A 14829-nucleotide genomic window follows, 5' to 3' on the forward strand; every position below is an offset into this window, starting at 1 on the left:
ACTTTAAGTTAGAGGATAATGGAGATTTTCTTAGAGTGAGGCTAACACAAACTAAGCTCATAGGACATGTTGATTTATTGTGGAAATAATTGTAAAGAGATAGACAAGAAAAAGATGAAATGAAGATCACTACATGGAGATTGATTGTAACTATGTTAAAGGATAAGTTCATTCCTTCTAATTATGAACTTGAGTTGTTTATGAGGTTAAAAAATCTAAAATATAAGGATGTGTCTATGAAAGATTATATAAAGGAATTCTACAAGTTGACTATTCAGTTTGGGTATAGAGAGTTGTCTAAGAAAAATATGGCTAGATATATTAATGGCTTGAGATTCAATACTCAATATTAGATTGATATGTTGAATATTTCTTTCATTGAGGATTCTTATCAATATTCTTATAAGGGAAGAAGAAAAGTTGAAGAGAAGACATCACGGTGATTAGAGAGGAACAGAAAAGAAGGAATACTTTGAGAAGAATAAATTGATTGTTAAAGATGAATTGAAACTTGTTGAATAGAGGAAGAGAGCAAACAAAATTTAATTTAAGGGTACGTGTTACAAATGTGGAGAAGGACATATATATTTTTAATGTCAGGTATAGCTAGTCACATGATAGCTTCTATGGTGCAATAGGTTGAAGACTTGGTCAATGAACCTGAGAAGGATGACAATAACTTTCTGATTCAAAGAATATTTCTTAGAAAGAGGATGTTGGAATCTTTTCAAAGGAGGAATTTGTTTAGGACTCATTTTAAGTCTAGGGGTAAAATTTGCAATGTGATTGTGGATAGTGGTAGTACTCATAACCTAGTTGCTAAGGAGATGGTAGTACAAGAGACAAATCACTACATGAATGGATGCTAAAGATGAAGAACTCACAAGGTTAACAAAAAATCATTATGATATGGTAAATCAAGTACTCAATGCAAATAATGAGATTGATAGGAAGATGGAAGAGATTGTTGACTTAAGGGTATGTGCAGGATCATGGTATGCATAAAAGTGGCGATCTAAAAAATTTGTAGTTCTAAAATATCTCAAACCATTTCAAAATTTAATCCAACTTTTTTTCCCACCCACCCTGATATTAAATTAAACAAATTAATATCTTTATAAGGTCTACTATATATTTTGATACCAAATCTATATGGTCAACTTTAAAAACATCCTTAAAATGTGCTTTTGGCTTTTTTTATGTGATTTTTACTTCAAACATGTAGCTAATGACTTTTTTTTCACCAAAATTTGATGAAATGAAAAGAGTTTCTTAAGAATGTTATTATCTTCCCATAAATGTAAGCTTTGTTAGATTATGAGTTTAGTAAGTAATTATTACTTATTGTCTAATGGAGTTATGTATAAAGTACTAACTGACACACTACTTGAAAAACAACTATAACTTTCAAATGGTACAACATTTTTTAAATCCAAAAGTTGCATCACATTCTATGTTTCTTCCACCATAAGGAAGAAAAATGGAACTTTGAATTTTGTAGAGTTTTGAATTAGTGAAGGTGGTCAGACATGAAAGTTTTTTAATTCCAAAAATACTAAAGTCAAAAATTAATTAATTATTATTTATTTAGAATAAAAATATCCATAAATATGTGTCACATCTAGGCATGAGTCTACTACTTATATCTAGAATATTATTAAAAAATATTATCATTTGATTTTGATTAAGGTGGCCAAACATATGTCTACTTATTTTTGTTCTAAAATTTTTGTAATATTGCATTAAAATTCAAATTTTTGACCAATCAATTTTTTATTTTTTTTAAGATAGGTCCTAGTAGTTTAGAAACTAGATTCAATTTTCTAGAGATTCTTTTCTCTCAACTTTTTGATATGAAGCTAATAACAAGTAGAAAATTGCACGTTAAGTTGACATAACCCTGATTTTCTAATTTTTTATTGCCACTTCAGAGCATATTTTGGTTGACCATGATCTTGCCCATACCCTTAAGAACTAGGAATGAAATGCTAAAGAGTGAACTACAATATGAAAAGGAAACCATTGAGAAATGGAAAAGATTTGGTAATTTGCACAATCCTAGAATGATATGTTATCACTACCACAAGGTCATTCACTTAAGAAAGAACTATAGAGACTGGGTGTGAGCATTGAGAGATGAAGATCCAAAAGTTAAAGGAAATTTTAATGTGGATAAAATACATGCAAAAATGAATAAGAAATGGAGGAAGAAGTTGGAAGAGAATGAGACATCAAATGCAACTGATGGTATCACCTTATCCAATGAATTAGGTAAAACTTCCACTTCTAACTAAGCCTTAGAAGAAGGTAAAGAACTGTTAGAATTCTTTAGAATAACTAAGAGAGGGGGGGGGGGGGGGGGGTGGATCGGTTATTCAAGGTCCAAATGCCCTATTAATACCCCTTTCTTATGTTCAAACTTAAATCAGTCATATAAGAAAATTATTGTAAATCGACATGCAAAGATAAAACATTCAAGATCAACACATGACATAATGATTTACGTGGAAACCCAATTTGGGAAAAACCACCAGTAACATGCTACTTGATTCTCACTCTTCTGAAGTGATACCCTGTTAAAAGCCTGCCCTGTTAAAGGCTTACAACGCACTGTTAAATGTGACCTTGTTAGAGGATTTCACCAAACTGTTAGGAATGGGCTTGGTTAAAGATCTTTAGAACATTCACTTGGAATGTCACCCTATTAAAGGATTTATCTAATGGCTGTTAAACCTACCTAAGTCCATAGGATTTATCTTGTTGTTACAATTGCTAGAAAGTAACGATAATGGTCTTTTGATCTGATATAACTTACAACATACTTTGCAAATTTCAGATCACTCTTTCAGTTCAATCCTTATGCTTGGCTTCAATCTCTTCAGCTCTGACTGCTTGTCTCCCTCTCAAGCTTCGTCTCCTTGAGTTTTCCTACTCATTTTTCCAATGCAATCATTCTTGAGGTCGTCTATTAAATAGAGTTCCTGTGCTTTCTTCTCCTTAGCACATTCTTTAGCATTTCATGCTTTTATGCTTGACTATGGCTCTCTCTCACACTATCCCGTCTATTCCACACTTCTTCTCTCTCTTTCTTCATTAACTTATGTCTTCTTATATACAAGTTTGATTTTTATTTGCCGCTCAATTCTCCCTCTCTAGTTTTAGGGTTTCAAAATGGATTAGGTAGGATACAATGTATCTACCCCATATCTTGTTTTCTTCTTGAAACTTTTCTAGTTGTATCTTAAAAATGTTCTGCATGGTATTCTATGTCACCAACTCATCATTCTTATCTTCCTTTTAATTAGCAGATTTCTAGATAACAACCTTGTCAGCTTAGATCTGGCAAATCTTCAATTTCCTAAATAATGCAACAACTCGGCATTATTGAGTTATTGGTGCTCGACACCTCTGTGTTACTCGACACTTGGTTCTACTCGGCACTTGATTCTACTCGGCACTTGAACTTGCTCGGCACTTGAACTTACTTGGCACTTGAACTTACTCGGCACTTGAACTTACTCGGCACTTGAACTTAGTTTGAGCTTTGCAAAAGACTTAGCTATAACCTTAGATCTTTTGATATGTTTTAGTGTACTTATTCTTTGTATCTTTTAGTATGTCATCCAATACACTTTTTCATCAATGGCTTAACTGATCCTTGTACTTCATTGCAACATCATAACTTCAACCTTTCTCTAGGTGTTCTAGTTACATCTTATTGATTGCCTCCACCTTGACAATCAACTAATTGATAGTATTTTGATCACTAAAGCAATTTTCATCCTTGCAAGTAGCAACTTTGAAATCAATGACAAATCAATGATTGAGGACATTCTTTACCAGTTCATATATTATTCCAATAGTTGTTCTTATGATCATTTCAATTATTTCCAACAATCTCCCTTATTTCAATCATTTCCAACAAGAACTACACTATTATTGATATATTTTACATCAGTTCCTAGAATACAATGGAAGGCAGTCCACATCTACATATCATGTGATTCACAAGGACAACTCATGAACTTTAGAAATTTGTATAGAATATAGAAGATTTATCATTTTTGTAAGATAAATGATAGACTCTTTATCAACTCTAAACTTATACACCACCTAATACTAAGCATTAGTATGAGATTTCACAAGAGAAGAAAATGAAGGAAGATGTGAAATAGAGTATTGCACATGGTGAACATAAAGAAGAGACAAATGATGAGGAAAAAAAAAAAATTGATGAACTAGAAAATAAACATTAGGAATTTATAGCTATGTTGTCTTTACAAGTTTGAACAAAAACAATCCATATTGGTTCAAAAGGAAACAAGATGAAGAAAACAAATAAAAAAGCTCTAGAAATAAAATCTAACCCAGTGACATTAAAGATGAAGTATTTTTCATACCAAATTAGGATTCAAATATGTTGGATGAAGAAAGAATGGAAACATATAACGAGCTATGTGAAAGGAGAAAGGAGAAATCTAACTTTAGGAAGGAGCACAACTAGAAACAAGTGCTACATGACATCAATGATATATTGCTAGATGTTGTTCTAGATATTGTGTTAAAAACCAAGACACCAATTTTAGATCATTTAATATAGATTGTGGATAAGCTAAATGAACCAAATATACATACACACACATATATAATCAAATCTTATGGAGTGACTAGAGAAGAAATTTGAGAGACATGTATTGGAGAAAATTGCAAGTGAAATTGATGTAGAGCAAGTTAATTTTTCCACCTAAGTTGTTGAGTTGAAGAAAATTGTGAATAATGTTTTATTATTATTTCAAAACTTGTGCGGTATTCCCCTACTAACAAGTGAAATTAAGGACAATTTGCAAAAGGCCAATGATGATATGAAGGCATGTATAGATGAACTAAAAACTAATCCAAGTACATCTTCCTACACTACAATCAAGTGAGATCTCTCATTGGACTAAAATGTTATATGTTAAAAGGAGAAATTACTCTAAGAGTAGAGATCAACAAAATACAAGCATTGTTGCTACTTCATCTTGAGGCTATGTAAGCTCATATTAAAGATGCAAAGGATCTCATAGTTTTTCCAAGTTTATCAATTGTTGATTACATGATAGATCTCACAACTATGCTGATCATAGAGAAGTAGATAGTTGAGTTAATAAAGTCCAATTGAGATAGCACATTTGAAATTATATTGAAGAATCACAAGGATTGTATGAAAAGTAAGTATTATTAATGTTTAAAGTCATTTTGACACCACTATCAAAAAAAGAAGGATAGTATATATTTTTGTCTATATGTTTATTTGTATTATGCTTATATACAAAGTTATAAGGAGTTGATGTAATACACACAAAATAATTTTGAAAAATAGGTCATATTGAGAAAGTATATACATTGGGGGAGTTATATGGAGTTGTATTTGCTTTTGTACATAATTTTTTTTTCACTAATGTGAAAGGGGGATAATGTTATTCCCATATATATAATAATATTAGTAATTAGTATAAAAAAGTCAAGTGAACATGAGCATGATAACCGAGTTACCATATTTTTTGAGAAATGAAGGAGGAAAGGTCAAGTGTATAATTATACCCAAGCTCAGTACTTACTGAGTATTTCTATATACACGAAGCATAAGACCCCACTGAACCAAACACAATATACTAAGAAAACTGATAACCAAGCTACACAATTATAATTAAGTTGATAACCAAACACAATATATATATATTAAACACACTTACATGGAGACTTCTTAACTTAAAAATATAAATAAACTTAACTAATTACGTTTGAATTTAATAAGGTATATTAGAATTAATTTAATTGTTAATTTTAAACTATGTTATATTAAAGTGAATATATGTATATATACATATAAATATATATGTATATATATATATATATGTATGTATATATATACATATATATGCATATACATACAAATATATATATACATATATACATATACATATATATACATATATATGTATATATATACATGTATATACACATATACATACATATATATACACATATACATATATACATATACATACACACACACATATATATATATATATACATGTGTGTGTGTGTGTGTGTGTGTGTGTGTGTGTACATACATATATATTTATCCCTTCCATTTATTTTGGAGGATAAATAGGAAGAATGTTTCCATAGATAGAATTTATCTCCACCTTAGTAGGAGGAAAAACAGGCCATTAAACCAACTATATATAAAATTTTAAGTGTAGAATAATTTGAATAAGTTCAACTATATCCAACCAATAAAAATCAAATAAATTAAACTAATTACAAATTTAATGTATTTTCTACTAATTTATTTTATTTTCAAACTAATGAAACCCTTTTACAAACTATGTTAATTTATATTATTAATGATTAAATCAATCGACTATAGTTAAATAAAATTAGCTTACTCATTATTTTTTATTACTAACTAATTATATTTACTTACCCGCAAGTAAATCCATTTATCAACTAAATGCATTCACAACTAATTATATCTAAACCTAATATATTTTTCTTACTTGTTAATTTACTTTTACATGCTAGAAAATAAATACTAAACAAAAATAATTTGACAAAACATTAAATAAAATTACATTACCTTATTTACCAACAAATAAATATAATTATAGAGAATAATATCTACTTAATAAATAACTTAATCTATCACTACTAACTAATACAATTTTTTTTCTTACCTATCTAACTAAATTAAATATAGATACTATATACTCAATTCAACTTACACAGATGAATTAAATAGCTAAAAATAAAAACAATTTAAGAAAATCTAATCCTATCATAAATTCCCTACATCCTACGTACACCTATCCAAGCCTCAATCCATGTGATCCTAAGTGGGCTATCATGTTCAGCAAGTGGAATGCAAAGGTATGTGTGCAGGCTTGAATGAAGTCAGTGCTTAGGAGGGGGTGGGGAGGGGGGTGGGGTGTGCAAGAAGAGATTATTTTGGGAAAGGTGAGGAGGATGGGGTGTGGGCCCCATGTGGGTCACATTCCCATCTCCCAACTTGCAATTTAATTTTTTGTTCATGATGGGTTTTTGAAGAGCCCCTTTTTCTTTAAGTCATATTTTTATAATTTGCTTTTTAATAAACATTTTAAAAATTTGTATGAGAATCTTTTGGAAGAATATTCTCTATTGTCAGTCTTTGAGGATGAATAAATATCTTCTTCATACATTTTCTAGAGAGCTAATATGCTTTCCCAAAAAATTATGGATTTTCACAATTTATTTCTTTTCTTCTAACTAACAACTTTCAAATAGTGTTGATTTTTATTTCCTCTAAGTTTGATCATGTATTGAATTACTAATTTAAAAAAATGTTATCACCTAGGAGCTATGTTTCTAATATTTTATATGGGTTAATTAAAATATTAGTTTATCCATTGAATCTATTAAATCAAATAAGGTTGAATTCCATGTAATTTATCATATCCAAGTGTAGATCAATCTATGAAATATATTACTTAATTATACATGAATTTTATCTCCTATTGTAAATCCATGAACATACTTAATAACCCAATCTTTCATTCATTTATCATTGTTCCAAAATGCAAGGAGATGAATTCTCACCATGATGAAAATCAAACATTAAAACAAGTATATATCTTTTTCTTGAAGACAAGAATTACAATGTAAGAACTATTGGAATATTATAGAAACTCATTGTGTATTTTCTCATATAATGATCTATCATTTCCTATTAATGGAGATGAAAATACAACTTCAATTAATTTCATACATTACAATGAAACTACCATCATTTCCTTCATTAAAAGAGTACGATATTGCAACAAGAAGGTGACTAACAATGGAGAATTCTCTAACAAATGAATCAAGGAACACTACCAAGGCTCCAAAATTGGGTTGCTCCATCATTAGAACCTATCCAAGCAACCTAAAAAAGACATAGAACAACCATGGAGAGCTCACGTCCCATCCCAGGTCTTGAAAGGCCACCCACTGAGCTAGGAAAAACTATAATTGACGAAGTGACAAAAAAATTAAATCTTAAATCTTGAAACACAATATAAGAACACCCTTCCAAGGCTTGTACAATTGGGTTCACACCAAACACATAACATAGAGGTGAAGGTGGAATACCAAGCAAGAGATTCCTAAATGTAAGAACATATAATATACATGCCCTTTTGAGGCTAGAAATTCACAAAAGCTTTCATACTTTCTCCTCCTTGTCCCCCCAAAATTAAGATCAATTTGATTGGCATGCAAGGTCCCATATAACTTTTATTTCTCCCCTTTCCTCACCATGAGGAGATACTCTACACTATCTTGGTGTCCAACTAACCCCTTCCTCCATACATAGCCACTTCTACCCTATCTGAGGGTGAGTAATACCAACACTCCCTTCATGGTTTTCCCAACAGAACAAGGAAAAGAACATGAAAAGGAAGAAAGTAGAAGCCCACAATACCCATCCCTCAAATGATAAGAACAAAAAAACAACTCCAAATATGTAAGAGATTTACAAACACACTTAAGTAATGAACAAAATGAACATATCCGTGGCAATGGAGAAACCTACCTTCACAAAGGTTATGGAAAGAATGAGTTTTCAAATGAGCTTAATCCTTTCCTCCTCCCAATTCTAAATCTTGGCTTCTCAAAAAATAGGGACTACGTGAACACTCTCCAAATCTTCAAATGGACTCTAAATAGCTTTTCAACTCATCCACCCAAAAATAGCAATAACTCCAACTTGACTCTAAGCTTCCTTTGGTCTCCCCACTTGCCCCTACCATAAAGGAGACCTCTTAGCAAGAATGTAAACTTTGATAACCTCACAAATTTGATCCATTTTTGCATCAAAGCAAAATTGAGATATTTTAGGGGTCATAAATGTTGCTGGGGAGTTCTAAAAGGGTGGAAAAGGTTCCTAACCCATACCCATACCTCTTAGGAACTTGGAATACATTGAATTTGGCTTCTAGGATCAATTCATGACCTATACAAGTGGCTTAAAATAATTGATCTCCAAAAATCCTAAGGATGTAACCTTTCCACTAAATCCTAATCAAGGGGAATTAATTTAGGTTACTAACTAAATTAGTCTTAGGTTAATAGGTTACATTGCCAATCCTAATTGACATGTTAATATAGATATGCATATAACAACTGTCAAGTGGCACCATAAGATTTAGTTTTACATAACATTTTACATGTTACAAAATACATAACTATATACATACATTCAAATAATGATACAAACTAAACACTTGACAATGAGGTTTGAATCACTTTATTGGATTCAACCTTGGTCTTACAATTTGCACATAAGGTTGGTTACCATTTCTCCGATTAATTCCATGGTTAAATTTCTTGCACGCTCAATGTGAATATTAGTAGTTCAATAAAATCATATTATATATACTAACCAATTTACATAATCGAATTGATTAGAAAATTATAAATTTTATTTAATTGAACTTTTCCAATTTATGCATATAGATTAACATGACCCATCTCAAAATTGAATCATCATAACATATTCATTAGTTCCAATTAAAATTCTAAAATAATAATCATAATGCATATCAATAGAGCATATTGAACTATATGAATACATATAATGTAATCATCAAGATATGATAATTAACATCATCATCATCAGGTGAAACACCTCATAGCATTGTTAGTACAAATCAATTTTTAAACAGTCAAACAATGTAGTAAGTCTCAAATCATAGGGTATCAAAACATGAACGTATAACCTGTTGTACATGAGACCTTAACAACCTTAACACTTCATAATTTAATTATAATATTTAAAATCAAACTACTTAAGAGCACTTCTAGTGAGTTGATAATCTTTGTCTTTGAATTTCTAATCATTCAATAGAGGGTAAGTATTAAGTTGTAATATTGCAACAATCATCAACTCATTATACGTAAGATAGCCATAATTATCATAATTTCCTCAACATGGTTTCAAGCAATAACCATGACAATTTCTCATAACCTCAAATTTCCATGCTCATATATCCATTTGAAATCTCCCATAAAGGGTTTAACAAGAAATTCATATTTAAATAAGTACATATTAGGAGGGGTCTTACATCCTCCCCCACTAGCCTTTGACTTCTTCTTGGAAGTCACACTAACTAAAATGTTCATCCCATGCTAGACCTTGTCTAGACTTATTCCAAAATTTAGTTAGATCAAAAAGAATGATTTATAATTCACATTTTCCCTCTAAGATGATAACATATTTACCTAATTACCCTTACTAAAAGTGAAGTTTAACCCATAACTCTAACATGGGTATGATTCACTGGGTTGGACACTTCTTAAAACATATAGGTCACATATATAAAATATTCTATACTGGTATGAATATACTTATAGAGTTTTTTATGATAATGCCATAAGGTGTCATGAATTTCCAAATACTCGTTCATTTAGGTAATAGTTGTATGAGACTCCCTCAAATAAGCTTTCCTTATAATGCAACTTGGATCTCTATCAGAGGTTATTAAATAATTTTACATTTAGAGTTTACAATGTGTACTAATTCCTTGATATGATACTAAACAAATACATTTCTACACATGAACCTTTTGCATCTAAAAGTCCATTAGGTTAACTCGTAACCTTAATAGTTATATTGTGGTGAAATCCTTTACTCATAATAGTTAATGAATATTCACTAGTATTGCTATAGTAGTTCTAGGAGAGGGTGGATCATAAATACCTTTACTAAGAAACCCATACCCTAATCCTATACCTCCACTTGATTTTTATGATTCCCTTTTGTAGGCCTATCATATGTCATTTTGCTAACACAATTCACAAGAAGGTACCTCAAAATATAAATTAATAATCAAAGATAAAATATTTAATAGAAAAGTATGAAACAAAAGAAATCAAGAGTGGCCACAATAGTAGACTTTTAATCAAGAAATAAAGGTATGTCCTAGAGGAAAAATACAATCATCAACAATAAATTTGGCTAAGCAGCCCCACATCACATTGTTGGAAAGAAGAGAAGAATATTAAAATACTAAAATCTAAAATATGTCAAATAAGGAAATAAATCCAATTCCTTACAAAATTTGCATTACTGACATAATGCAACCGTACCAGGGTCACTAAGGGAAAGGAAGAATCTTAGGTCAAATTCACAACAATATACAAGTTCAAGTTGTCTTATCAAATTCACCAAAGTTGGTATCATTGTGTGTGTATATATATATATCCTTGTCCTATATTAATTCATTGGTTACACAATTCTAATCATTGTTAGAGAATACAGTGAATGTTGATGCTCTTATGAATAATCCATATTTCACATCCTCTAGTCATAAATGACTTGTGAATTCATCCTTAGGTTGTAAGTCTGCAACTAGGTAGGTATAAAATCATTAGAAGGATGTTGTCAATGATTAGTTATCTACTCTTCCAACTATCTCCTCACCAAGGTATAAGTCATCATCACTTTTCCTATCATGCCTCATGGATTGTAATCTTCCTATCACTTATCCTTGGAACTTGAACCTTTATTTCATATTAGGTTGATAATCTCATCGTACCTAACTTCCTCTATACTATAAGGTTATAATTGATCTAATAATTTTCAATACTAAGGTCTAAGAGTATACACTTGATAGTTATAATTTAGTATCACTCATGCATAAACAAAAAGCTTGCTAACATAAACAGACATACATAACCCTAACTTAGAAGTTTCTATTTTCTATCTTACTAGTTCAACACTATCTATTTCATATCTTTCACCATTTATTTACATTCTTACCATCATATTTAGATAGATATACTACCTAATTATGGTTCTATTCCTCATAGTAGACTGAGATACTCACATTCCTTGTGTGTTCCTAACTAACTTACTTGTTGAATTAGCTTCTTGGATTATATAACATATCATTCAAGGTTCCTAATGCAATTAATGGGTGTATTCCAATAGAATATCCTAATATCCCTCCTTAGGACCTACTCAAGACTAGGGTGGTGGTGATTGGTTTCCTCAACACACCAATTTCACCTTACAATGCTATCCCTATCTTCCGAGTAGCCTCAAACCTTCAAAAAGATAACAAACTTCCCCACACCTCAATCCCTTGAACCCTCCAAGAACACAGACTCCAAGACACATATTCATACTATTTTCATCTATTCACCAATTTTCATAATGCTCTTATAGGTTTTGGGCTTCTTTCTAAGCCAACATTGTAAGTTGCTCTAGGAGGCCTAATAGGGGCTCTTTCCTAGTAGCCACGTCCAACCAGAAATAACATTAAGCTTCCAAAAATTCCAAATAACCCTTCCAACCAATTATAGAATCTCTTATAACATAAAAATACCTAACTAGCCCCACAAGATGAGTACTGGGTCGACTCTCTTGACCCCTTAATTCTTGAGCCCTAGTTTAAGGCTTAAATACATTGTTTGGGCTTTTAAGCCTTCAGACTAGAAACCCACGTCAAAAATACTTCTTTCATCCTTAATGGAATACTTCCAAATTTCTACTCACCCAACCTCAAGCACCCATGACCTATTCTCTATCTTCTCCAATGTTATTTCAGACTATTAGCATGCCAAACATACAAGTTACTTAGCCTCAGATGTTGCCAAAATCTTCCAACAAGGTGGGTGGTGCTAAAAAAAAACCACAATAGTTATCTCCATCCTCATACCATTCTATGCACCAAGAATTAGGGTCTTCCACTGTGGGAATTAGGAGGGAGAAGCCATTTCAAATAAAACCCTAATTGCGGACTAGGTTAACCAGCAGATACAAATAAAACCAAAAGAGATACCAACTTATTTAGCATGACCAAATAAAATTAGTACATTAAAAAAAACCTAAAACAAAACTCTCCATAATTATAATAGGTACTTACTTTCCTTCTGCAAATAGATGTCAAGTATGTACTCACTATTTGTACATGATTTCCCACCAAAAACACTTGTTTAATTGATTCAAATTTCGTACAACACATTCTGACTTCACTTAAGTTGAAGATATTCACTTTATAGGTCAAACCTCTTTACCTTACAAATTCATTCCTTCATGGTCGATCAAAACAATAAACTAACTATTGCTCTTCTATTTTGCAAGAAAAGTTGCAAAAAATTTGCATGACATTTTTTTTGTAATTTTTGCAATTTTTACAACTTTTTCCAATGCTTCAAAAAAAAGACTCCAAATGCCTACCAAACCTTAACAAATCATGCTAGAAGACAAAAAAAATTTGAATATTTTTGGTCAACTCACAGTGTTGACCAATCATTGACCAACCTTTGACTTGCCTATACACCTTATTACAACATGTATGCAACTTTCCTAAGTGCATTCTAGGAATTCTTGAGATTGACCTAATAATTTTTTTCATCTTGGATACTTATTAATCTCCTACAATAACCAAAATTGATGTTTGACCACCTTATTTAGGACGTAGGGCCCCTACACCATACTCCCATAGTTTGAAAAACTCAAGTCCGTTGAGTTGCTAAGTGCTGAAGAGTGGTGCCATGCTTTATGATATCTTCCTTTATCATCTAGATTGCTTCTACCTCAAATAGGCCTTTCCACCTCACTAGGTACTCCTTGTATGTCTTGTTTCTTGTCTTCTTGACTGTATTGGTATCTAATATGCACTCCAACTATAATGGTTTTTTGGGTGGTAGGTCCTTTACCCTTTCCACTTTAGAATATGCCCTATTGCTACTACTGGGATTCATTATGTTGTTTTCCCTTTTGTACAATGTGAGGTATGCTACATTAAAGATACGTAATATGCCTATCCCCTATGGAAGTTCCAATTCATATGCATTATTTCCATATTTATGCAAAATTGTGCAAGGGTCAATATTTTTCATCTATAGTTTGCTACCTGGTCCTCTAGGTAACCTATCCTTATTTAAGAATACCATCACTAGGTCACCAATTTTGAAGTGAATCTCTTTCTCCCTCTGATGTACCCTATGTTTATACTTAGTTATTCATTGTTCCAAGTGATATTTTACTTGATCAAGGACTATATTCATCAGTTCTATTAGTGTCTCCCCTATGGAATTTCTTGATTTCATGTCTTGTAAATCCTTTAGTTCCATGGGTCACCTTGGATGAAACCCATACACTACCTCAAAAGTTGTACTACCTATTGACCTATTAATAGAGTCATTATATGCATATTCAACTTGACTAAATACCTAATCCCAAACTAGGCAATGTTGTTTTGTTAGGCACCTAAGTAGATTTCCCAAGGATCTATTCACCACCTTAGTTTGGCTATCAGTATGAGGGTGATAAGATAATGAATAAGCCAAATGTTTACCAAGTTTCTTCTATAAGGTTCTCAAAAAATGTCCAATGAATTTGGTCTCTCTAGCAATCACTATTGTCATAGGGAGTTCTTGAATTCTTACTACTTTCTTGAAGAAAGGGTTTGCAATCTGAGATGCATCATGGTTGCTCCTGCAACCTATAACATGAGCCATTTTTGTGAACCTATCAACTACTACAAACACCATGTCTACTCCTATTGTAGTTTTAGGTAACCCAAGGGCAAAGTCCATGCTTATGCTATCCCAAGGTTTTGTAGGTTTTGGAAAAGGTTGATATCACCCTGCATTAGATGATGTGCCTTTGGCCCTTTGACAAATTAGACAACTTTCTACATACCTCCTCACCTAATTTTGCAATCTAGGCCAATAATAGAACCTTGCTACTTGTTATAGTGTATTGTCTACTCTAGAATAACTCCAAGATCCCCATTGTGCTTCTCCTTCATAATG

The sequence above is a fragment of the Cupressus sempervirens genome, chromosome 3 (genome assembly GCF_028749045.1).
Source record: "Cupressus sempervirens isolate cs-2001-9-10 chromosome 3, ASM2874904v1, whole genome shotgun sequence".
In the NCBI taxonomy this organism is placed as follows: domain Eukaryota; kingdom Viridiplantae; phylum Streptophyta; class Pinopsida; order Cupressales; family Cupressaceae; genus Cupressus; species Cupressus sempervirens.